The 24987-nt window shown below is 39.3% G+C and overlaps 1 protein-coding gene across 5 annotated transcripts in view; it reads left to right on the top strand.

The window, feature by feature from the left end:
- The window catches only part of PCSK1 (proprotein convertase subtilisin/kexin type 1), a 395546-nt gene that overhangs the window by 133553 nt on the left and 237006 nt on the right, over positions 1–24987 (top strand). For 2 of the 5 annotated variants that reach the window (XM_053586282.1, XM_053586299.1), the window contains exon 1: positions 4132–4353. The gene's annotated coding sequence lies outside the window, so the exon portion shown is untranslated. Of the gene's footprint in view, positions 1–3755; positions 3959–4131; positions 4354–4480; positions 4675–24987 lie in introns of those variants that run through there. The other 3 variants (XM_053586263.1, XM_053586273.1, XM_053586292.1) reach the window with 3 other exon arrangements.

Below are 24987 nucleotides of genomic sequence, written 5' to 3' on the forward strand. Positions count from 1 at the left end.
TTCCATTTGTGGAGGAAGGCAATAAACACATAGGTGAATGAGCTTATAATACATATAATGACAGAGAGTGACAAGAGCTATAAGGGAAAATGAGGCAGGGAAGGGTCATAGGAGGTAGCACTGGGTGTTGTTTTTGATCACATCCTCCTGCCCTGGGGAGATTACAATCTCATAGAGACTGATGTGAGAGAGCAATCTACTGGAAATCTGTGACCCTGCCCACCTCCTTCCTAGAATGATAATTGACAGCAGAAAACTAACCAAGCATGCAGGCTCTATTGAGCACGTTCAGGAACATGACCATCCTTAGGTGACTGCGTGTGTTTCTTTATCACCTTCATTCTGTGACAAGCACCATCAAATAACCATATGGAGTCTCTTCAAAATGAATTGTAATTGATATGCCAAATAAATTTTTTAAAACATGGATGCCTGAATAGTGTGAGGAAAGCTGGAGCAGTTTCTAGCATTTTTCTGGTCAAAGTGGAACAGTATTAATAAGCAAGAGAGCTAAGCCCCATGTGACATTTTCCTTAGCACCAGATGACCTTCTTTGTGCAAGCCCCAGCCCCAGCACTCTCTCTGATGAAGTGAAGAGCCTTGCACAGCACAGAGCCAGATGAGGTCCAGATTGGAATCCTTTAGTAATGGCTCTGAGCTCGGAGTGGTTGCAGATGACCACTCCTCAATGCTTGAAGTTCAATATCAGAGGTTGAGAAAACGCCAACAATTCACCAGATTGAAGCTGTGCTGGCTATATTCTGTTCCTCTGAAAATATACTTGTTTTTTCCAGTGCAATGTCATCGTGCAGAAAGGGTTTAAATTTACAACACTGTTCAAACTTATAGGGGATCGCCAAACACAGCCAATAAAAGTTAGGAGCATTGACACTGAAATTTTTGGTCTGTGACCTTGTTAATCTAAGGGGTCAGCTAGGCTCATCCCCTCCACTTAACCAGGAGATTATTCTTCCTGTCTGTAACTAAACAAACTTAGGTCATCTTGTGTTTGGTGTCAGCACTATGTTGCATTCACAAGAAATGGCAGTTTAATGTTTCCCCCAAGGTAGTAAAAACTAATTTAAATCTTTACTAAAGTTGCTTGAAAAAAAATTCTAAAGAGGAAAAACTCATTATGGGGCCCTCTCTGTACACTGTAAGGATCCTCTACTTTCACTGTGTTTTCATTGTATTCCTTGAGAAAGGGCTCCCTTTGAATCTCTTTTCTCTCTCTCTCCCTCTCTCTCTTTATTTATTTATATATTTTTTGAGACAAAGTCTCACTCTGACACCTTGGGTAGAGTGCCATGACATCACAGCTCATCGAGTGCTATGACATCACAGCTCACAGCTACCTTAAACTCCTGGGCTCAAGTGATTCTCTTGACTTAGCCTCCCAACTAGCTGGGACTATAGGCTCTCCCCTCTACTCTTAGCTATTTTTTCAACTTTTAGTTGAAATGGGTTTCACTCTTGCTCAGGCTGATTTCAAACTCTTGAGTTCAAGCAATCCGCCCATCTTGGCTTCCCGGACTGCCAGGATTACAGGTGTGAGCAACCACACCTGGCCCTCTTTTCCCTCCTGTCCCTTCCCATCTCTACTTTTCTTCCTCACTCCCACCTCTCTCTTAATCTAACCTTTGTAATACACTATCCTTCCTTTAGTAAATGAAGGCTCATTCTAATGTAAATTAATCTAGCTTTTCTCCTTCCCATTCAGCCACTTTGCCCTTTACCTTTTTGATCTCTATCACACTAATTTCAGGCATAGCTCCATGATCAATGCAAAATATTTCCTTCTTTACTAGCTGAGGTGGAGGGCAGCTGAGACTACACATATGCTATTGTTGTTATTGCTCTCGAAATTCATTTTGTGAGTGAGTGTTTGTGAGTGTTACTCTTTTCAGTGTTATGGCACACAGTGGCAAATAAGACACACTTTCTCTTCTCAAGGACATTAAGAATCTTACAGTCAGGCAGACAGGCAAGTTCTTAAACTTGTGGTTCTCAAACCATGATGCTGTGAAGCATTCACAAATTACTACGATTTTAAATCAGGATATGATTTTGTTTTGCTGTATCTGAGGATATAACTGCTCACTGTGATGTCAGAGGAATTAGACTGCTGGGTCTCAGACCGAGAAGCACGATTGAGAGCCAGGTGCCACTTCCCTTGTGGGAATGGAACAGATGAGACATAATGGCAGACCTGGGCCAAATCAGACATCTAGTTTACTGACTCATGGGGGAAATTTGCTGTGTGCTCATACCAGAGTGGAGGCAGGCAGTAAACAGCCCTACTCAAACAGTAAAACAATGCCAAGGGTCGTCCAGAAGAAGAACACAATGACCATGGGTGATTTTTCTAGACACTGTAAGATATACTGGGGCAGTGATTGCATTGTCACTAGAGATGACTTCTTTAGTGCTGCTTTGAGACTTTTAGCCCCTTCAGGTGAGACCTTCCTAAATTCTAGTATTCTGACAGCAGTATAACCAAAGAATGTGAGAATTGCAGAAGAGGGGACTGTGGACCTTTGTGGGAGTTGACAGGACATACGTTGGAAGCTCTAAGTAAGGAAAGCTGCATGTGATAGGTGGACAGAGACGTGGCCTCCAGGAGGAGCAGCCTGAGCTTGTCCTCTGGGCACAGAAATCCTGTATCAAGAGCCTTGATAGGCTTCCCTTTCACATATACCTGTATTTGTTTACGTTATTCCTATTTATGGTTCATCTGTCTCCAAGCTGGGCCAGAGTTGGAGCCCAGGTCTGTTTGGCTCTCGAGAGCACACTCTGCCATTCTGCTGCTGGGACACGCTGTCTCTTCATTGGTCCACCTGTCACGTCTCGGTGGCGGGAACAGATCCATGAGTGGGAGATCTGAGCCACAGACCAGATCCACAAGTGTCTCTTATGGCACGTGTTTCTTCCATGAAATGGACATTAGGAATGTTTTCTGAATGTCTATTCCATAAATTAAAGTTTGTTTCTGTTGGTTTGGTACCCAGAAAAACCCCTAGGGAGTTTCCTCCTCTCATTATCTTTAAATGTGTGACAGTGACCACCGAGGGGTCCAGCCACCACTTTGTGCTCCTGAAGAGGCCATGTCCAGGCAAGAGTCAGGCCAAGCAGAGGAGCTGCTGCTTTGCACCAGCCCACTCTTGTATTTTTGGCTCTGGCACAACAGCAATGGCTGTTTCTCTGCTGACATCTCACCGACATGTTATTACCTTTCCCCACAACTTTGGCTATCGGCTTGGTTTTCTCTGACAACATTCTGCATAGGGATGGATTTAGTTATTACACCTCCTGGGAGAAAGGCGGTCATTTAAGTTGTCTTTTACCATTCCTTTAAATAACTGCCTTGTCTAACAGGGCAAAAAAAAAAAAAAAAATAAATGGGTAAACATTGCCCTGAAAACAAAAGATATATGCACACAAAGAAGGAGGCATCTTTACTTCTTGGTAACTGGAGTCAAAATATAGTGCCAGAATATTCCTTAACTTCCTCAGTATTAAAGATACAAATCAGCTATCTTTAGCTTCTACCTCTTAATGGCAAGTATCTGCCAGGGATGTGTGAGGGCGTGAGAGTCACTGGGAGCCAAGCACTCCCTGACTTCTGGTGAGGGAAGCCTCAGCTCAGTGTCAGAGGTGTGCTCACCCCCACCCACTTAGGAATACTAAAGGAACTGTCTTTCCAGAAAATTTACTTCCAGCCTCTGTGTAGTTAAAAACTATCCTTTCTTTAACAGAAATTTTAATCCACAATCCAAGAAGTCTAAACTGAAAACAAAGCTGCTCTGAGCAGGACAAAGAAGGTGACCTCCCTCCCCTGCCATCTCGCCCGCAAGAGAGGACAAGAAGGTGACCGCCCACCCCTGCCATCTTGCCTCACCAGAGGACTAGAAGGTGACCTCCCTCATCTGTCATCTCACCCTCATCAGTGGACTAGAAGGTGACCTCCCTCCCCTACCGTCTTGCCCTCATCAAAGGACTAGAATGTGACCTCCCTCCCCTGCCATCTCACCCTCAACAGAGGACTAGAAGGTGACCACCCGCCCCTCCCGTCTTGCCCTCACCAGAGGACTAGAAGGTGACCTCCCGCCCCTGCCATCTCACCCTCACCAGGGGACTAGAAGGTGACCTCCCACCCCTGAGGTCTCACCCTCATCAGAGGACTAGAAGGTGACCTCCTGCCCCTGCCATCTCACCCTCACCAGGGGACTAGAAGGTGACCTCCCACCCCTGCTATCTCACCCTCATCAAGGTGACCTCCCCTTCAACTCACCCTCATCAAGGTGACCTCCATCCCTGTCATCTTGCTCTCATCAGAGGACTCTAACAAAGCAGGTCAGAAGGCCAAGATGTTTAGGTGACTCTATGGTGTCTAAGTTGGCTGGTTCTAAACTTCCCTGTCTCTATTACCTCCTCTCTGTCCCTGCCTCTCCCCCTGTCCTGATACCACAGATGTTAAACATCCAAATGAAAACTCTGAGTCTCTGCATCTCCCCTGGCCTAATGTTGCATAGATGCTTATTGAATTAAAGCACGACAGCATGACCAGCTGTACCCAGACTACATACATGGAAAAGGATGGGACAGCATGAAGCCTGCTCTCAAGATGTCAACAATTTAATCAATACAAAAAAATAAGAACGGGTTAGAAACATGGTAAGTAGTACCCTGAGTGGAAGTCCCTATTTACAGCATCAGTGGCCATTCAGAAAACACCTTTCTGAAGGGGAGGCACCTGCACTTTCTCTGAGATTGAGTAGGGATTGAGTAGGCAGCAAGAAGTAGAGAAGTTGAGGTAAGAATTAGTGACAGAGTTTTGTGGTCAGGAGGGGGATGGTCTGGGGAGGCCCGGGAGCACGTGGATAGACTCATGTGTGCCAGGCCAGGCTGTGCAGGGCACTGTGAGTCAGGCTGCAGGGTTGGGTGATGTGGTTTGCAATGGGAAGCTGTCACCTCTCCTTTACTAGGAGAATGACATGATGAAAGTGGTAAATTAAGATCTAGAGGAGAGGAATAACATGATTGAAGTTCTAGAGTAAGAAAATTAGTTTGGCAGTGTTAGGCTGAAGAAGGAGAGTAGCTGGAAGCTGCTTTAATAATGAATGCGCTCTCTTTTTCCCTGCTGATAAGGAGATGCATATGCCTACTCTCACACCCACAAACTCCCACATGATTTTCAGCAAGTAATGACACCAGCCCTGGTGGCTCTTCTTATGCAGATAAAAGCAACCCAATGCTGGGCTTTAAGTAGGTTTATGTGTGTGCAAATAAGTACATCTGAAACAAAAGAAAACATAAAGCATTCGCAATGTTTTACAAACTTAATGACTGTCTTAAATAACTCTATTTTAAAATGCCATTTGTTTACTCAAAGTTGTGGGAGTTTTAAAAATTTTATTCACTTCAATTGTTTTTTTTTTTTGAGATAGTCTCACTCTTGCCCCAGGCTGGAGTGCTGTAGTGTCAGAGCTCACAGCAACCTTAAACTCCTGGGCTTACATTGGCCTCTTGCCTCAGCCTTATGAGTAGCTGGAACTACAGACACCTGCCACAATGCCTGGATAATTTTTTTTTTTTTTTAATTTTCAGTAGACCTGGGATCTTGCTCTTGCTTTTGCTCAGGTTGGTCTCAAACTCCTGAGCTCAAGGATATACCCTCAACCCTGCCACTATGGCCAGGGTAATTACCTTCAATTTTTAAAACTTGCACCATCAGTGTGCTGGTTTTTGCATAAGTTTCTTGGCAGTAAAAGGGGTCACAGCAAGCCCAGTGTGTATGCATTTTTAAATTCCTAACCAATTTTACCCTCTTTTAGCTTTGGAATTTAAATAACCTGAGGATATTTTTTTTCTGCAACACCCACAGTGCCTAGCTCAGAACTCTGAGTATGGTGACAAGTGAGTATTTTGGATTACGGAGCTCTCAGACCTGATCTCCCAACAGGTCTCCTCTGTCTCTGCAGAGTCTCCTAGCTGTCTTTCTGATTAACCTGTGGTTCATCTGTCTGAAGAAGGGGCAGAAGCCACTTCTGGCTGTTTTCTACAATTCTGCGTCACCACTGGTGAATTGGCATCGTCTTGTCATGTCTTTTCACTGATTTTTTTCCCTTCCTGTTTTGCTTTTGGGGGCTCATCTGCTTCATTGCCAACTTAATTTAGAAAAGAAGGAACCACATTAGAGGAACAATGGAATCAACAAGTCTAATATATGATTCAGACAAATTCCTAAAGTGCTTTTCTCCAAGGCTGAATTTGCACGCAGAAGTTCACACTCATTAGGCTCATAAAGCCAGAGTGTGTCAAGTCTGCTGCAGGCTTAATAGAGAGGTCAAAACCTTTTCTCTTTGTCGTTTTTCCTGAAGACATCATTAGAACTACAGTAAAATAAGAGAATGCCACAGAATGTCAGCCTAGTCATAGTGCAACTGTTCTTTTTCATTAGTGACTCAGCTGGTTGCTATGGCAACCTCACTCTAGTAGCAGGGATACTAGGGCTGAAGCTTCTCCGCCTCTATTTTTCAGTTAGGATAAATCGTGCTCCCACCTCACGGGCTCCTGTCATGGTAATAAAGCCGGTTGGAAATATGTCTGTTGAAGTTCTAGCTGGGTAGGGAGGCTTCCCACCAAAAGGAAGAGTGGATATAGAACGTCTAGTGTGAACTGAGCACCAATCACTGGAAAGGGGAGCAGGTGTCCCCTCTGCTCGTCCATCTCATGGACTTGATATGCACAGCCCTAGCCTGGCCGGCTGGCTCCAAGAACATCAGGTGGTCTATTTTCAGTGTCCGCTCTCATTCTCAGCTGGGAGTCCAGCTATTTCAATGCTTCCTTCCAAGTAGGCACCCCACTCCTTTTGTTCAACTGTTCATTTAATTGCAGAGCGATCATAGTGGGCCAAGGAGCATGTTAAATAGCACATTTAGCTGCTGGTCTGTCCTCTTGCCCTTCACAGTCTAACTTGGGAATGGGTCCAATAAGCAGGGAAGAAACAAGTGTGACTAAGTACCTAGGATAATACCATGTGATACAGTTTTTGTTTATTTTATTTTTAATTGACAAATAATTGTATGTATGTGTGGGTACAATGTAATGTTTTGATATTTGTATACATCATGGAATGATTAAATCATTGTAATTAACATATCTATCACCTCAGATATTTATTATTTTTTTGTTTTGAGAACATTTAAATTCCTCTCTATCGGGTGCATGTTTTAATTGAGGTCTGGATATGTTTTGAAAGTTCAGAGGAAGGAGAAGGTAACTGTGGATAAGTTGGCAGATACTTCACAGAGTAGGTGACATGTAAGTTGTCATCTTTTTTGTCAGATTAATATGAGGGTACAAATATTTAGGTTACATTATTTTCATTTCTAAGGTAAAGTTCAAGCTGTAGTTAAGCCCTCCATAGGGGTAGGGTGTGCTGAACATCCTCACATGGTGTACATTAGGTGAGATCCTGCCAATCACCCTCCCTCCTCCCCTTTCGACCCTTCCTCTCTGTCTTGCTATACTATACTTGTATTTTTCTTTCCTGTGGGCATGTAGTTGTTTATATAGTGGTTTCATATTAGTATTGAGCACATTGGATACCCTTTTTCCATTCTTGATATACTTTACTGAGCAGAATTTGCAAACTAAGTTGGAGTCTTAACTAATGTGTTCTGTAATTGAAAGCCTCAGCAATACAGAGCTGGGGTTGGCCTGAAGGACTTTGGTGACAGCAAAGTGTTAGCTAGTTGACAGCCTGGTTGCTCTTTAAAGGTGTGTTCATCCTCTTTAATGTAGAACATTTTCTGGCAACCAGAATGGGTTTCTGTTTTAAAAAGAAAAAGAAAATCTGGAAAATACAATGACCTTCAGAATATTTTCAGGAATCAAAGCAGATCAATGTGAGTAAGTCAATCTGAAGATATTGTCAGTACCTTTATTCTGGAATTGACGTATTGAGAGATGCATCTGTTGTATCTCCAAAGCAAACAAACAAAGAGGTACTGAATGAAAGTGCTCTGTGATCCTTACAGTTGGCAAGGCATAAAAGGATCCCACATAGCACCTATTTCCTATAAAAAGAAGGTATGTGGTGACCCTGTGGGTTAATAAAAGTGGATTTCTGTCCTGCATATCAACCAGTAGGCAAAAGCCTACTGAAGCCACTGTGTAGAGGTCAGGGTTCTTTATGAAATACATAGATCCTGAAACAGGGCCTTGTGATGGCACCAAAATGATATTTATAATGGCCTAGGAAAGTGCTTTCCTACTGAGCACCTGTCACTGCCTTGCTCCAAAATTAAAGCAGCACCTCCTAAGATGAATGCTGTCCACAGCCTGCTGGCAGCAGAGTATTGCCCACACAATCAGCAGAAGGCTAGAAACATGCGTCACTGTATCTGCAGATCAGATCAGACACTGAGGCCTGTGTAGGCTCAAGAGACTTCACCGGTGTACCCTGCCAAACCCTGGAACTGAGATGGCAGGCTTGGTGGGGGAGGCTTCTTGCAAAACTGTGCATTGTAAAATCCAATTAACCACGATATCCAGTGATTGAAACAGTGAACAAAATCACCAGTGTACTGAAACCTTAATTTTTTAAAATAAAGAATGCACGTATTTCTGTGTAAGTAATACCTGTAACATGGTACACAGTTCAAAAGTATCTAAAGGTACACCCTACAACTAGTCTGTCTCACTCCCACTCCCATCCCCAGGCTGATAGTACACCTGGGAGAAAACCATCCTTGCCAATTTCCTGTGTTTCTTTCCAGAGTATTCTTAACTTATTGATACATATAAATATTAGATATTCTAGAGTAGAATACTATGCAAAGTTCCTCATTTTTTTCCACTTAAGAACATTTTTTGGATGTATAGGGAAGGTAAAATATCTTTCCTTCTATCCATCCCAGGTTCATGCCTGAGGCCAGGCTAACAAAAGACAGATTAACAAGAATGATTAACAAGTATGAATGTATTTATTATCTTAAAATTTTTTTAAAATATTTGTTTTTAATTTAAAAATATTAAGGGGATGCAAATGTTTTTGTTGTACAATTTTTAAGTTGGGCCTTTAGTGATCTCATCACCAGAATAAGGTTATTGTACCTGATAGCTAAATTTTTTATCCATTGCCTCCTCCTATCCTGCCCACTTCTTGGTTTCAAATGTCCTTAATGTCTCTTTGTGTTTGCCATGTTTACTCATCCCAGTTATTAGTGAGAATACGTGGTATTTGTTTTTTTATTCATGAGATACTTCACTTAGGATAATGGTGTCTATTTCTACCTAGTTTGCTGCAAAAGACATTATTTTATTCCTTTTTATGACTGAGTAGTACTCCATGGTATATATATATGTATGTGTACAGTAGAATGGTGTCTATTTCTACCTAGTTTGCTGCAAAAGACATTATTTTATTCCTTTTTATGATTGAGTAGTACTCCATGGCATATATATATGTATGTGTACAGTAGAACCTCCATAGTTGGCCACCTCCTACATTGACCACCTCCTTAAGTTGACCTAATTTCCACAAACCACATGTAGTCAATGGAAGACTGACCTCTACATAATAGCCACTTCTGTAAGTTGTATCTTGACCACTTGGACTATGACATAAAAAATTAATTTACCAAAAAAACACAATTAATTTACCCTCTGTAACCTGATCACTTGAGTCTACTCTACACCAAGGGATCTAAGGTATAGGCTTTGCCCCTTAGTTGTATTATTTTTTCTTCAATATCACTTCTTTTTTTCATATTTTATTATTACCACCTGTTGAATTAGGCCTACTGTCCTATTGTTTATCATATTTTGTGGAAGTTTTCTTCAATGTGAAGGACTGGTCTGAATTGTAGGTAGATCCTATAATTTCATATAAAACATTTTTTAATTAATTGTGCCATGATGGCCCAAAGGAAAGAACTCAAAGAGCTGACCTTGAAGGAAGAGGTTGATCTTCTATGTTTTTTGGAAAGCAACAGCCAAAGAGAAAGACAGTGGAACATTTTGATGTTAGTAAGACCGCAGTTAGCAACATTCAGAAACATAAACATGAATACTTGGAGAGAGATAGTAAGGAAAGAAGAAACCTACAGTGGAAAAGGAGCAAGGAAAACTTCCCTTGATGAAGTCAGAGAAGCCACATTAACCTAGTTTAAACAAATGAGGGCAGTTAATGCCTAAATCTTCAGGCTGATAATCCAAGGAGTTGCTAAAAAATTCACACAGGAATTTTGGGTGGCATATTTCCAAGCATCAAGTTGCTTATTAGAGAAGTTTAAACTCCAACATGAGATCTCCCAGGAAGTCTTATGTAGTGAATCCAATGAAGTTCTAGTAGGAGTTGTGGAAGAGTTTGTCAAAAAGTTCCTGGACTTCTCCAGAGGCTTCAAAGATGATGACATCTTTAACACTGACAAATGTGGACTCTTTTTCAAGGCTATGCCTGACAGGAGCCTTGTCATGAAGGGTGACAAATATGAGAATGGAAAACTCTCTAAAGAATTTTTCACGGTTTTTCTTTCTGCTAGCTCAACCAGAGTGAAACTAAAGCCCTCGGTGATTGGCAAGTGGGCAAAGCCACAGGCATTCAAGCATGCGAAGCCCAAAGACCTCTCAGTCACTTTGACATCAAACAAATGTGCATGGATGACTGGTTCCCTGTTTGAGGAGTGGGTAAGGGGTATCAACAGAGAAATGGAGAATAAGTGGTCTATTCTACTGAGAGCAGACAACTGTCCTGGCTACTTGCAAGTGGGCCATCTCACAATGTGACACTGAAATTTCTGTCTCCAAACATGACCTCAAAAATCCAACCTTTTGACCCCTTGGCATCATCAAAACATTTAAAATGCACTGCTGAGCCCAATTCCCACAGTAGGTCATTACTAAAGCACAAACCTGTGGTCTGCCTGTAGAAGCAGTTTCATCCTCCTCACCAGTTAATGCTCTGGATGCTGTCTTCTGGGTCAGTTCTGCTTGGGATAAAGTTCAGCCAGAAATGATACACAAGTGTTTTAAAAAAGTTGAATTTGTCAGAACCCAAGAGGATGATGTTTTCGTCCCATAAGACAGTCCATTTTCCATGGCAGAAGTCAGAGGAGTAGAGTTTGAAGGTTTTGTTGCATTGTATGATGAGTAATGAACCTGACCCAGAAGCAATTTTCAGGTGACCAAAGTACAGACCAGCATAGAAGTACATGTAACAGCTGACAAAGTGGAAGAAATAAATCAGGATGACACAGAAATTGTAGAGATTCCAAAAGAAGAGGATGTCAGGCATCTGATAATGCAGTTGATGTCACTTGCTGTGGAAAAATGCCCAGGTATACTGAGTGGTTTAGCCGGTGTTAAGCGTGCTTTCTCCTCTTACATCTGAAATAAGAATAAGAAACAGATCAAGATTGATTCTTTTTTCAGAAAGAATGATTAAACCATAAGAAAACAGTAAATGTATTGATTTTTCATGATACTATATATATGATTGTACTGTGTTTTGATTATGTATGATTTCATATGATATTCCCTAATAAAAGCTGTACAAGAAAGTAAAGTACATGTACATATCAGTAGAGTAGGCCTACTTCCTTTTGTCAGCCACCTCTATTGACCATTGTTTACAGTCCCTAGTGTGGTCAACTTAAAGAGGTTTTAGTGTATATATACACACACCACACATTTTCTTTATCCCCTTATGAACTAATGGGCACTTAAGGTTAATTCCACGTCTTCGCAATTGTGAATTGTGAATTGTGCTGTGATAAACATTTGAGCACAGATGTCTTCTTGATAAAATGATTTCTTTTTCTTTGGGTAAATACTCAGTAGTGGGATTGCTGGATCAAATGGACTACTTTTATTTCTTTGAGGAACCTCTATACTGTCTTCCATTGGATCTGTACTAATTTGCAATCCCACCAACAGTGTTCCTTTCTGTCTGCATCCATGCCAGTGTCTATTGTTTCTTGAGATTTTAACAATGGCTATTCTGATAGGGGGATGGTAGTATCTCTCTATGATTTTAATTTGCATTTCTCTGACGATTACTGATGTCAGGCATTTTTTTCATCTTTGTTGGCTATTTGTCTATTTTCTTTTGAAAAACTTCTATTTATGGCTTGGCGCCTGTAGCTTAGCGGCTAGGGCACCAGCCACATACACCAGAGCTGGCAGGTTCAAATTGAGCCCAGGCCTGACAAACAACAATGACAATTACAACCAAAAAATAGCCAGGCATTGTGGTGGGTGCCTGTAATCCCAGCTACTCAGGAGGCCGAGGCAAGAGAATCGCTTAAGCCCAAGAGTTTGAGGTTGCTGTGAGCTGTGACAACACAGCATTCTACACAGGATGACAGCTTGAGATTCTGTCTCTAAAAAAAAAAAAAAAAAGAAAAGAAAAATTTTTATTCAGGTGTATTCAGGTAGAGTGCCATATCATCACAGCTCACAGCAACCTCAAACTCTTGGGCTTAAGTGATTCTATTACCTCAGCCTCCTGAGTAGCTGGGACTACAGGCACCCACCACAATGCCTGGCTATTTTTTGGTTGTAGTTGTCATTGTTGTGTGGCAGGCCTGGGCTCAGTTCGAACCTGCCAGCTCCAGTGTACTTTTATTTGACAATATGAATGTTACTTTCTTTGCATTATTATTATTATTGCTTAATATTTCAATGCAGCAATTCTCTGATTTCTTTTCTGAATGTATTTATGTTCGTTCATTCTTTACGAGGTTGTTTCTAGTCCTTATCTTAAACATTGTTATTGTTATTAAATTTTAAGCCTCTTTAATTTTGTGAAGGCAAAAAATGGAAACCTAATAAACACATGTATATGTAAAAATAAAAAAAAACTTCTATTCACATCTTTTGCTCACGTTTTGATTATTTTTTTTTTAGGGTTGATTTGTTTGATTTCTTTGTAGATTCTGAATATTAGCCCTTTGTTCGATATATAGTTTGTAAATATTTTCTTCCCTTCTGTAGGTTATCTGTTTACTCCATTGATTATTTCCTTTGCCTCACAGGAAAATATATCCTTTATCACGGGATAAAAATTGTGGGGGTGTGTGTGTGTGTGTATTAGAACCTCTATAAGCTTTTTTTTTTAATTGTTGGAGATTCAATGAGGATACACAGAAACAGATTACAATGATTGCTTTTGTTAGATAAGGACACTCTTATAATTGTCCTTATCTAACAAAAGCAATCATTGTAACCTGGTTCTATGAAGTCCCATTTATTTTTGTCATTGCTGTATTTGCCTTTGGGGTCCTGGTAATAAATATTCCTAGGCCTAGGTCTGGAAGAGTTTTTCCTACATTTTCTTTTAGAATTCTAATGGTTTAATGCCTATATTTATGTCTCCAATCCATTTTGAATTGATTTTGTACATGGTGAGAGAAAGGCATTGTTTCCTTTTTCTGAATGTGGCTGTCCTATTTTCCCAGCATTATTTATTGAACAGGGTGTGTTATTGGATGCTTGTTGAAGATCAGTAAATCATACCTATATGGTTTTATTTCAAGTTTTTCTATTCTGTTCCACTGGTCTAGATCTCCACTTTTGTACTAGAACCATGCTGTTTTGGATAGTATAGCTTTGTAGTATAATTTGAAATCAGGTACTGTGGTGCACCCAGATTTATTCTTTTTGCTTAAGATTGTTTTGGCTTATTTGTGCTCTTTTTTTGTTTACAAACGAAGCTTAGGATTATTTTATATGTATCTCAGAAATATAATATTGGTGTTTTGAGGGAGATTGAGTTGAATCTATATATCATTTTAGGCAGAATGGACATTTTAACAATTGGTTGATTCTACCAATCCAGTAGCACCAAATGTGTTTTTCATTGGTTTGTGTCATCTATGATTTCTTTCATCAGTATTTTGTAATTTTTCTTACAGAGTATTTGTAGTATTTGTACTTTTGTAGTATTTGTAGTTTTCCTTGCAGAGATCGTTCACCTCTTTTGTTGAGGTAATCCCTACCTATTTTATTTTCTTTGTAGATATTATAAATTGTATTGAGTCCCTGATTTAACTGGTTTTTAATATAAAAATGCTAATTAATGTGTACATTGATTTATGTAACCTGAGATTTTGCTAAATGTATTTATCAATTTCAGGAGTTGTTTGGTGGAATCATTAGTTTTTTTTTTTTTTTTTGCAGTTTTTGGCTGGGGCTGGGTTTGAACCTGCCACCTCCGGTATATGGTATATGGGGCTGGTGCCCCACTCCTTTGAGCCACAGGTGCCGCTTGGGGTTTTTTTTTTTTTTAAGTATAAGATTATGTCATCAGCAAACAGGGATAGTTTGATCTCTTTCCTGATTTTAATGGCTTTAATATCTTTCACTTTCCTAATGCTCTGGTTAGGATTTGCCATACAATGTTGAATAAAGGTGATGACAGAGAGTACCCTTGTCATGTTCCAGTTTTTAGGAGAAATGGTTTTAATTTCCTTCATTCAGTATGATGTTGACTGAGGCTTTGTCCTATAAAGCTTTTACAATGTTGAGAATGCACCTTCTATGCCTAGTTTTTTGAGGGTTTTTGTTATGAAAAGATGCTGGATTTTATCAAATGCTTTTTCTGCATTTATTGAGCTGATCATATGGTCTTTGTTTTTTGCTTCTGTTTATGTGGTGAATCACATTTACTGTTTGCATATGTTGACTGTACTTGCATCCCTGGGATGAAACCTGTATGATCATGGTGAATTATATTTTTGATGTGCTGTTGAATTAAGTTTGCTAGTATTTTGTTGAGGATTTTTGCATCTATGTTTATAAAGGATATTGGTCAGTAGTTTTTAGTTGTATCCTCTCCTGGATTTTGTATTAAGGTGATAAAGATTTCACAGAATGAGTCAGGGAGGATTCTCTCATTCTTGGTATTATGGAATAATTTATGTATTCTAGATACCAGTTCTTTCTCATAGATATGGTAGAATGTGTCTGTAAATCCATCTGGTCTGGGGCTTTTTTGTTGTTGTTACTGCTTTTAAGAGATTTTTAACTATTGCTTCAATCTTGCTGCTTGTTATTGGTCTATGTAGGATTTCTATTTCTTTGTGATTCAGTCTCAGGAGGCTGTGTGTTTCCAGGAATTTATCCATTTCTTTTAGGTTTCCTAGTCCAGAGGTTTTCATAGTATTCATAGATGATATTTTATATTTCTGTGGTATCAAATGTAATGTCTCTTCTTTTGTTTCTGGTTGAGCTTATTTGAGTCTTTTCTCTTCTATTTCTGGTTAATCTGGCTTGTGGTGTAGTGATTTCATTTATTGTTTTATAAAACAATTTTTTTTGTTGTTGTTGCATTGTTCCTCTGTGTTGTTTCTTTGGTTTCCATTTCATTTACTTTAGAGCTTTGGTATTTCATTTTTTTTCTGTAGTTTGTGGGTTTGGTTTGTTCTTCTTTTTCTAGTTCTTTGGGATGTAACATTAGATTGCCTGTCTTTTTAACGTAAGCATTTAAGGCTATTAAATTTATCCTCAACACTGCTTTACTGTATCACATACGTTTTGAAAAGTTTGTAACCCCTTTGTTGTTCAGTTAAGAATCTTTTGATTTCCATCTTAAGTTCATCATCGATTCAAGGATCACTCAGGAGCAGGTTTAACTTCCATGACTCTGTAGCTTTGAGTGTTTCTCTTGGAATTTATTTCTAGTTTATTCCACTGTGGTCTGAGAAGATATATGTATGGTTTTGATTTTTTTGAAGTTGTTGAGACATGTTTTATGGCCTAAGCTATGATCAGCCTTGGAGAATGTCTCATGTACTGATGAACGAATGAATATTGAAAAGTTGTATTCTGCTTTTGGACTTTCCCCCATGGAATCTCTTGTAGGTTCTGGCATCTTTACCTCAGAATTATACCTGAATTATATATATATAATTATACCAGAATTATATATATATATTTTTTCTTCTTTCATGTAAGACTTTTCCTTCTTTCTGAGATGATCTGGCAACAAATGTCTTTAGTCTGCCATCGTTCTCTGACATTTTTACCTGCTCACTTTTGCTTTCCATTTGTGTGGAATATTTTTTTCATCCCTTTACCTTAAGTCTGTGTGAGTCATTGCAAATTAGATGGGTTTCTTGAAGACAAAACATATTTTGGTTGTGTTTTTTCACCCATTCAGCTAGTCTATGTCTTTCAAGTGAGGCATTGAGACTGTTCATATTCAATGTTAATATCAATCTGTGAGATATTGTTCTGTTCATCATGTTGAATGACACCCTGTTTCATTTTCCCTTTTGTGCTATTGTTTCATAAGAGCTAGGAAGCTGTGAACTTTAACTTTCTCATGTGTTTACACTGGTGGATATCTATTGTTTTGTTCAATGTATAGTGCACTTTTGAGCATTTCCTATAGGTCAGGTCTAGTAGTGACAAATTCCCTTAGTGCTTGCTGGTCTGGGAAAGTCTTTATTTCACATTCATATATGAAACTTAGTTTTGCAGTATATAAAATTCTTGGCTGGCAGTTTCTCTGTTTAAGAAGACTAAAAAATTGGGTCTCAGTCTCTTCTGGCTTATAAAGTCTCTGCTGAGAAGAGTGCTGTTAGCCTGATAGGTTTTTCTTCATAAGCTAGTTGTTGCTTTCATCTTGCAGCTTGTAGAATTTTCTCTTTTATTTTGATTTGGCCAGGTTGGTGACTATGTGTCTTGGAGAAATCCTATTTACTATGAATTTTCCCAAGGTTCAATGATTATCTTGTGTCTGGATATCTAACTTTCTGGTACTATCAGGGAAGTTTTCCTCAATAATTCCCTCAAATTATTAAGAAATAATAATAACAACAATAACCCCATTCTTTTTGCTTTTTCTTCTTCTTCATGGATATCTATAATTTATTAAAATTAAATCATAGCTGTGTACATTAATGATATCATGGGGTACAATGTACTGGTTTTATACATAATTTTAACTGTTTTCTTTTTTTTTTTTGTGTGGTTTTTGGCTGGGGCTAGGTTTGAACCCGCCACCTCTGGCATATGGGACCGGCGCCCTACTCCTTGAGCCACAGGTGCCACCCAATTTGAACTGTTTTCATCAAACTGGTTAGCCTTCATGGCATTTTCTTAGTTACTGTGTTAAGACATTTATATTCTACACCTAGTAAATTTCACATGTACCCTTGTAAGATGCATTGTAGGTGTGGTCCCACCAATTACTCTTCCTCCACTCATCCTGCCCCCGCCTCTCCCCTTTCCCCTTCTTTTCGGTCGATAATTGGGTTATAGTTTTCATAAGAAAGCTGTAAATTTGTTTCATAGTAAAACTGAGTACATTGGATACTTTTTTCTTCCATTCTTGAGATATTTTGCTAAGAAGAATATGTTCCAGCTCCATCCGTGTAAACATGTGAGAGGTAAAGTCTCCATTTTTTTTTAAGCTGCATAATATTCCATGGTGTACATATATCACAATTTATTGATCTATTCATGGGTTGATGGGAACTTGGGCCTCTTCCATGACTTGGCAATAATGAAATGGACTGCAATAAACATTCTGGTACATAAATCTTTGTTATAATGTGATTTTTGATCTTCTGGATATATACACAGTAGAGGAACTGTAGGATCAAATGACAGGTCTATTTTTAGATCTCTAAGTGTTCTCCAAACTTCCTTCCATAAGGAACATATCAGTTTGCATTCCAACCAGCAATGTAGAAGTGTTCCCTTTTCTCCATATCCATGCCAACATCTCTGGTTCGGGATTTGTTTTTTTTTTTCTTATACAATAAGCTACTTGCATGGGTGAGTTTTCTTCTTTCTTCTTTTTTTTTTTTGTTTATTAAATCATAGTTGTGTACATTAATGCAAGCATGGGGCACCATACACTGGTTTTATAGATCATTTGACACATTTTCATCACACTGGTTAACATAGCCTTCCTGGCATTTTCTTAGTTATTGTGTTAAGACATTTATATTCTACATTTACTAAGTTTCACATGTACCCTTGTAAGATGCACTGTAGGTGTAATACCACCAATCACCCATCACCTCCCTCCCTCCCCCTTCCCCATCCCCATATTCTTAGGTTATAACTGGGTTACAGCTCTCATATGAAAGCCATAAATTAGTTCACATAGTAGGGCTGAGTACATTGGATACTTTTTCTTCCATTCTTGAGATACTTTACTAAGAAGAATATGTTCCGGCTCCATCCATGTAAACACGAAAGAGGTACAGTCTCCATCTTTCTTTAAGGCTGCATAATACTCCATAGTATACATATACCACAATTTATTAATCCATTCGTGGATTGATGGGCACTTGGGCTTTTTCCATGACTTACCAATTATGAATAGGGCTGCAATAAACATTCTGGTACAAATGTCTTTGTTATAATTTGAGTTTTGGTCTTCTGGGTATATACCTAATAGAGGAATTATAGGATTGAATGGCAGATCAATTTTTAGATCTCTAAGTGTTCTCCAAATATCTTTCCAAAAGGAATGTATTGATTTGCATTCCCACAAGCAGTGTAGAAGTGTTCCCTTTTCTCCACATCCACGCCAACATCTCTGGTCTTGGGATTTTGTGACATGGGCTAATCTTACTGGAGTTAGATGATATCTCAAAGTAGTTTTTATTTGCATTTCTCTGATGATTAACGATGATGAGCATTTTTTCATCATACCCCATGATTGCAGTAATGTACACAGATATGATTTAATAATAAAAAAAATACACGAGAAGAAAAAGTAAAGAAAAAACACCATCCAACCATCACCAATATAATGGGGGGAAAGACTACTACTTGCAATAGCTACAAAAATTATAAATGTTACAGAAATAAGCTTTTTAATTTTTTTTTACTTTTTTCTTTTTATTAATTCATATGCACATAGATCATGAATACATTTATGCATATGGGGGTACAATGTGATTTTTTAAATACAATTTGAAGTGCTTACATCAAACTAATGTGAACACTGATATAAAGTCTCCATCTTTTTGTTGTTGTTCTTGTTGTTTGTTTGAGACAGAGCCTCAAGCTGTTACCCTGGGTAAAGTGTCAGAGCATCACAGCTCACAGCCACCTCCAACTCCTTTTTCATTTTTCATATGTCATGAGCCTGTCTTCTTCAGAGAATGTTCTGTTCAAGTCCCTTGCCCAGCCTGTGATGGGATCACTTGTTCTTTTCTTGCTTATACGTTTGAGTTCTCTGTGGATCCTGCTTATTAAACCTTTGTCGGAGACATAACCTGCAAATATTTTCTCCCATTCTGAGGGCTGTCTGCTTGCTTTACTTACTGTGTTCTTGGCTGTGCAGAAGCTTTTTAGTTTGATCATGCCCCAGTAGTGTATTTTTGAAGCTGCTTCATGTGCCCGGGGGGGCCTCCTCGTAAAATACTCGCCCAGATCGATTTCTTCAAGAGTTTTCCCTGCATTCGCTTCTAGTATTTTTATAGTTTCATGTCTTAAGTTTAAATCTTAAATCCAGTGAGAGTCTATCTTAATTAATGGTGAAAGGTGTGGGTCCAGTTTCAGTCTTCTACAGGTTGCCAGCCAGTTCACTTAGCACCATTTGTTAAATAGGGAATCTTTTCCCCCCTGAATGTTTTTAATTGGCTTGTCAAAGATCAAATAACGATAAGTAACTGGATTCATCACTTGGTTCTCTAGTCTGTTCCAGACATCTACTTCTCTGTTTTTGTGCCAGTACCATACTGTTTTGATCACTATCAATTTATAGTATAGTCTGAAGTCTTGGGGCATGATTCCTCCTGATTTGTTTTTATTTCTGAGTAATGTCTTGGTTATTCAAGTTTTTTTCTTATTCCATATAAAACAAAGTATTATTTTTTCAAGATCTTTAAAGTATGACAGTGGAGCTTTAATAGGGATTGCATTAAAATTGTATATTGCTTTGGGTAGTATGGACATTTTAAAAATGTGGATTCTTCCTAGCCATGAACATGGTATGTTTTTTCATTTGTTAATATCTTCAGCTATTTCTTTTCTTAGAGTTTCATACTTCTCTTTATAGAGATCTTTCATGTCCTTTGTTAGACAAACTCCCAAATATTTCATCTTCTTTGGCACTACTGTGAATGGAATAGAGTCCTTAACTGTTTTTTCAGCTTGACTATTGTTGGTATATATAAAGGCTACTGATTTACAAATGTTGATTTTGTAACCTGAGATGCTGCTGTATTCCTTGATCACTTTTAAGAGTTTTGTAGTAGAATCCCTGGAGTTTTCCAGATATGCAATCGTATTATCTGCAAAATGAAAGTTTGATCTCTTCTGACCCTATATGGATACCCTTGATCACCTTTTCTTCCATAATTGCGGTGGCTAAAACTTCCATTACAATGTTAAAGAGCAGTGGAGACAATGGGCAGCCATGTTTAGTTCCCAATCTGAGTGGAAATGATTTCAATTTAACTCCATTCAATACAATATTGGCTGTGGGTTTGCTGTAGATGGCCTCTATCAGTTTAAGAAATGTACCTTCTATACCAATTTTCTTAAGTGTTCTGATCATGAAGGGATGCTGGATATTATCAAAAGCTTTTTCTGCATCGATTGAGAGAATCATATGGTCTTTGTTTTTTAATTTGTTTATGTGCTGAATTATACTTAAGGATTTACGTATATTGAACCAGCCTTGAGACCTGGGGATAAAACCGACTTGGTCATGATGTATAATTTGTTTGATGTGTTGCTGGATTCTGTTTGTTAGGATCTTGTTGAATATTTTTGCATCTATATTCATTAATGATATTGGTCTATAATTTTCTTTTCTTGTTGGGTCTTCCCCTGGTTTGGGGATCAGGGTCATGTTTGCTTCATAGAACGTGTTGGGTAGTCTTCCTTCTTTTTCTACCTTTTGGAACAGGTTGAGTAATATAGGTACTAATTCCTCTTTAAAGGTTTGGTAGAATTCTGACATGAAGACATCTGGTACCGGGCTTTTCTGTTTAGGGAGATTTTGTATGGTTGATGCTATTTCAGAACTGGATGTGGGCCTGTTCAACATTTTCACTTGATTCTGGCTAAGTCTTGGAAGGTGACGTGCTTCCAAGTATTGGTCAATTTCCTTCAGATTTTCATATTTCTGAGAATAAAGTTTCTTGTAATATTCATTTAGTATTTTTTAGAGTTTCTGAGGAGTCTGTTGTTATTTTGTTTTTGTCATTTCTAACTGATGAAATTAGAGTATTACTCTTTTTTTACTCTTTTTTTCCTGGTTAGGTTAGCCAAAGGTTTATCTATTTTATTGGCCTTTTCAAAAAACCAACTCTTTGATTTATTGATCTGTTGTAGAATTCTTTTGTTTTCAATTTCATTTAATTCTGCTCTAATTTTGGTTATTTCTTTTCTTCTACCAGGTTTGGGGTTGGAATGTTCTTCCTCTTCCAGTTGCTTGAGATATCCCATTATGTTGTTAGCTTCCTCTCTTTCCATTCTCTTGAGATAGCCTTGCAGTGCTATAAATTTCCCTCTTAGGACTGCTTTTGCCGTATCACAGAGGTTCTGATAATTCGTGTGTTCATTGTCATTTTTGTTCCAAAAATTTGGCAATTTCCTTCTTGATCTCATCTCTGATCCATCTATCAATCAGAATAAGGTTATTTAACTTAAAAGTTTTTGTATGAGTATGCAGATTCCTGTTGTTACTGAGTTCAACTTTTATTCCATGGTGGTCTGAGAAGATGCAAGGAATAATTTTTATTCCTTTAAATTTACTGAGGTTAGACTTGTGACCTAAGATGTGATCGATTTTGGAGTAAGTTCCGTGGGCTGATGAGAACTATGGCTATTCAGCTTTGTTGGGATGAAATGTTCTGTAGATGTCTGCTAAATCCAAATGTTGGATGGTTAGGTTTAAATCCAAGATTTCTTTGCTCAGCTTCTTGGTGGAGGATCTATCCAACACTGCCAAAGAAGTGTTGAAATCTCCGACTATTATGGAGCTGGAGGAAATCAAGTTGCTCATATCTGTTAGAGTTTCTCTTATAAATTGAGGCGCATTCTGGTTGGTGCATAAATATTAATAATTGAAATATCATCATATTGAGTATTACCCTTAACAAATATAAAGTGGTCATTCTTATTCCTTCCTTACTTTTGTTGGTTTAAAGCCGATTGTGTCTGCAAGTAGAATTGCAACACCTGCATTTTTCTGTTTACCATTTGCCTAAAATATGGATGAATATCCTTTCATTCTGAGTTTATATTTATCTTTTAAGGTAAGATGTGCCTCTTGTATGTCACAAATATCTGGCCTGAGTTCTTGTATCCAGTCAGCTAACCTGTGCCTCTTTAGAGGACAGTTTAAGCCATTCGCATTGATGTAGAATATTAATAACTCTGGTAAAATTTTGGGTATCAAGTTTTTCGAAACTCCAGTGCACATTTTTAATCCTTTTGCCACTGTGGATGTTGGAGTTTGATCAAAAGTTTCTGAGCAAGTTTACTTTTGTGGTAGGGGATTGGGCTGGTCATTATGGAGGGTAGGTCTGAGAATATCCTGAAGAGCTGGTTTGGTTATGGCAAATTTCTTCAACATATGAATGTCATTAAAGTATTTAATTTGTCCATCATAAATGAAACTCACTTTAGCTGGATACAGGATCTGGGGTTGAAAGTTATTTTGTTTTAGACAATTAAAAGTTGATGACCACCCTCTTCTGGCTTGAAAAGTTTCAACAGAGAGATCTGCAGTTATTCTAATATTCTTCCCTTTGTAGGTAATGGATTTCTTACTTCAGGCTGCTTTCAGAATTTTCTCCTTCATATTAACTCTAGTGAAGTTAATTATGATATGCCTGGGGGATGTCTTATTCAGATTGAGTCATGCTGGGGTTCTGAAACTGTCTGCTATCTGAATTTCAGAATTTCTTGGCATGTCTGGAAAATTCTCTTTCATAATTTCATGGAGAAGGGCCTCTGTGCCTTGATAGGCCACTTCATCACTTTCAGGGATTCCAATGAAGTGGATATTAGGCTTCTTCGAATTATCCCAGAGCTCTCTGAGAGTATCATCCATTTTTGCTCTCCATTTCTCTTCCTCTTTGAGAGTTTGGGAGTGTTTAAAAGCTTTGTCTTCAATGTCAGAAATTGTTTCTTCAGCTTGCTCCACTCTGTTACTGATGGATTGTACTGTATTTTTTAGGTCTTTAAGGGCTGCAAATTCTTGCTTCAGTGCGTCAAAATCTTTGGTGGTTTTGTCTTTAAATTTGGTAAATTCTTGAGACAACTTTTGAATTTCTCCTCGAATTTCTAATTCTGACTTTTGAATTGCTCCTCGATATTCTAATTTCAAATTTTCCTTTGTTCTATTAATCTTGTTTGCAATCCAAATTCTGAATTTGATTTCTGACATCTCGGCCAGCTGTTTTTGAATGGGATCTTCAGTGACATCTGCCATATCTTTCCTTGGTGGAGGTTGATCTATTCTGGTTATTCATGTTACCAGAGTTTTTCCGCTGATTCCGCCCCATGATTATTTTACACCATTTGACTTTTCCCCTTAAGCTTTGTCAAGGACTTGTACAGTGAAACTGAGGACCTGTTTGGTGTGGTGGGGCTAAGTGGCTCTGTCTTGTTTTCAGCTGGTCTCTGTTCGACCCTAGTGAAACAGTTTCTCTGGGTTGAAGTCTCAGCTGTGGAGAAACACTAGCAATTAAGTCACCCCACCCACCACAGGCAACAGTTGGAAAGGGAAAATCAAACCTTCCTACAACCACACACCCAGGTCACCACTAGGATAGTCCTTGGCGATTGGCTCAGTTCAAAAGGTCCAAATCAATTGTCTCAGTCAGCACCTGTCTCAGGTGGGAGAGTTTAAAAGGTCTCTGGCAACTGGATCACAAGGGTCTGCTCTCAACTCAAATTTGACTTTCTCCAGTGCTCCGTGAAGTCAGGAGGACCCACCTAGCAAATAGATTAGTCTAGGAAGGTTGATGCCTTTTTCCCCACCTTGCACCTCTGTCACACCCAGTCCCTCATAGCCCCACATTGCTGTGACCCAGTTGCCTCTCATGAAGAGATACTCCAGGGGTTTGTACCTGTCTGAATCACAAGGAAATCTATATCTGCTCAGCCAGGCCACTGCTCTCTGCCTCTACCAGCAGGGGGAGGTGAAGCCTGACAACCTTGGGCACTTCATGGAGGCTGTAAGGTGTTCACTTTGTTCTAGCCCTGCCCCTGATTGATGTTACTGACAGAACAGAACAACTTTGTGGGAATTTGTTTCTGTCCCTGCTAAATTCTCCTGCAGAAGAGAAGCTGTTTTTAGTTCCCAGAACCTGTGCCTCAGGCCCTGTCTTTGCTCCTGCAGGTTTGTATTTGGTTAGCTGTCAGTTCTAGCTACCTGTCTTCCTTTGTCTATAGGCTGACGATTCCCTGAGGGCCGGGTGCATCTTAGGCTCAGTAAAGTGGTCCTCTGGGTCAGCCCCGCCCTGGGAATTTCCCAGCTCTGCACATGTGTTTTCTTGTCCCTGTGCTCCACCCAGGCTGTTACCACCTCAGGCAAACCCTTTACTAACGGGGCCTGCATTTCAGTCCCAGATCTGTTCCGTGGTGATTGCCATCTGAGAAGATGCCCAGCCTCCTCTGGTTGCCCAGGGAAACCGGAGGTGTGGCTTCAGAATATCCGGGGGTGAGCCCTATTGTTGCCAAAAATGGCCACTGCTCTGCGCCTCAAGGCACCGCCACTCAGGTGTGGTTCCCTCTCAGTCAATCATCCTCTCCTCACTCCCGTGCCACAGAATTAGCACTGACCAGCTGCAGCTCCTTTTCACACCCCTCAAGAAATCACCCAAGAATCCAGACTCCTGGGGAACAGGCCTCCAGACCTCAGAGTGAGAGTGGAGGGGAATGCTGGGAGTTCAGAATTGCATGTAGAGAATATATATAGTTTTATACAGTTTTATGCCTGTCAGGAGAATGCTGTGACACCCTAGTAGGGGAGGTAGGTCCAGTTTTTAG

The sequence above is a fragment of the Nycticebus coucang genome, chromosome 1 (assembly GCF_027406575.1).
Source record: "Nycticebus coucang isolate mNycCou1 chromosome 1, mNycCou1.pri, whole genome shotgun sequence".
Classification (NCBI taxonomy): Eukaryota; Metazoa; Chordata; class Mammalia; order Primates; family Lorisidae; genus Nycticebus; species Nycticebus coucang.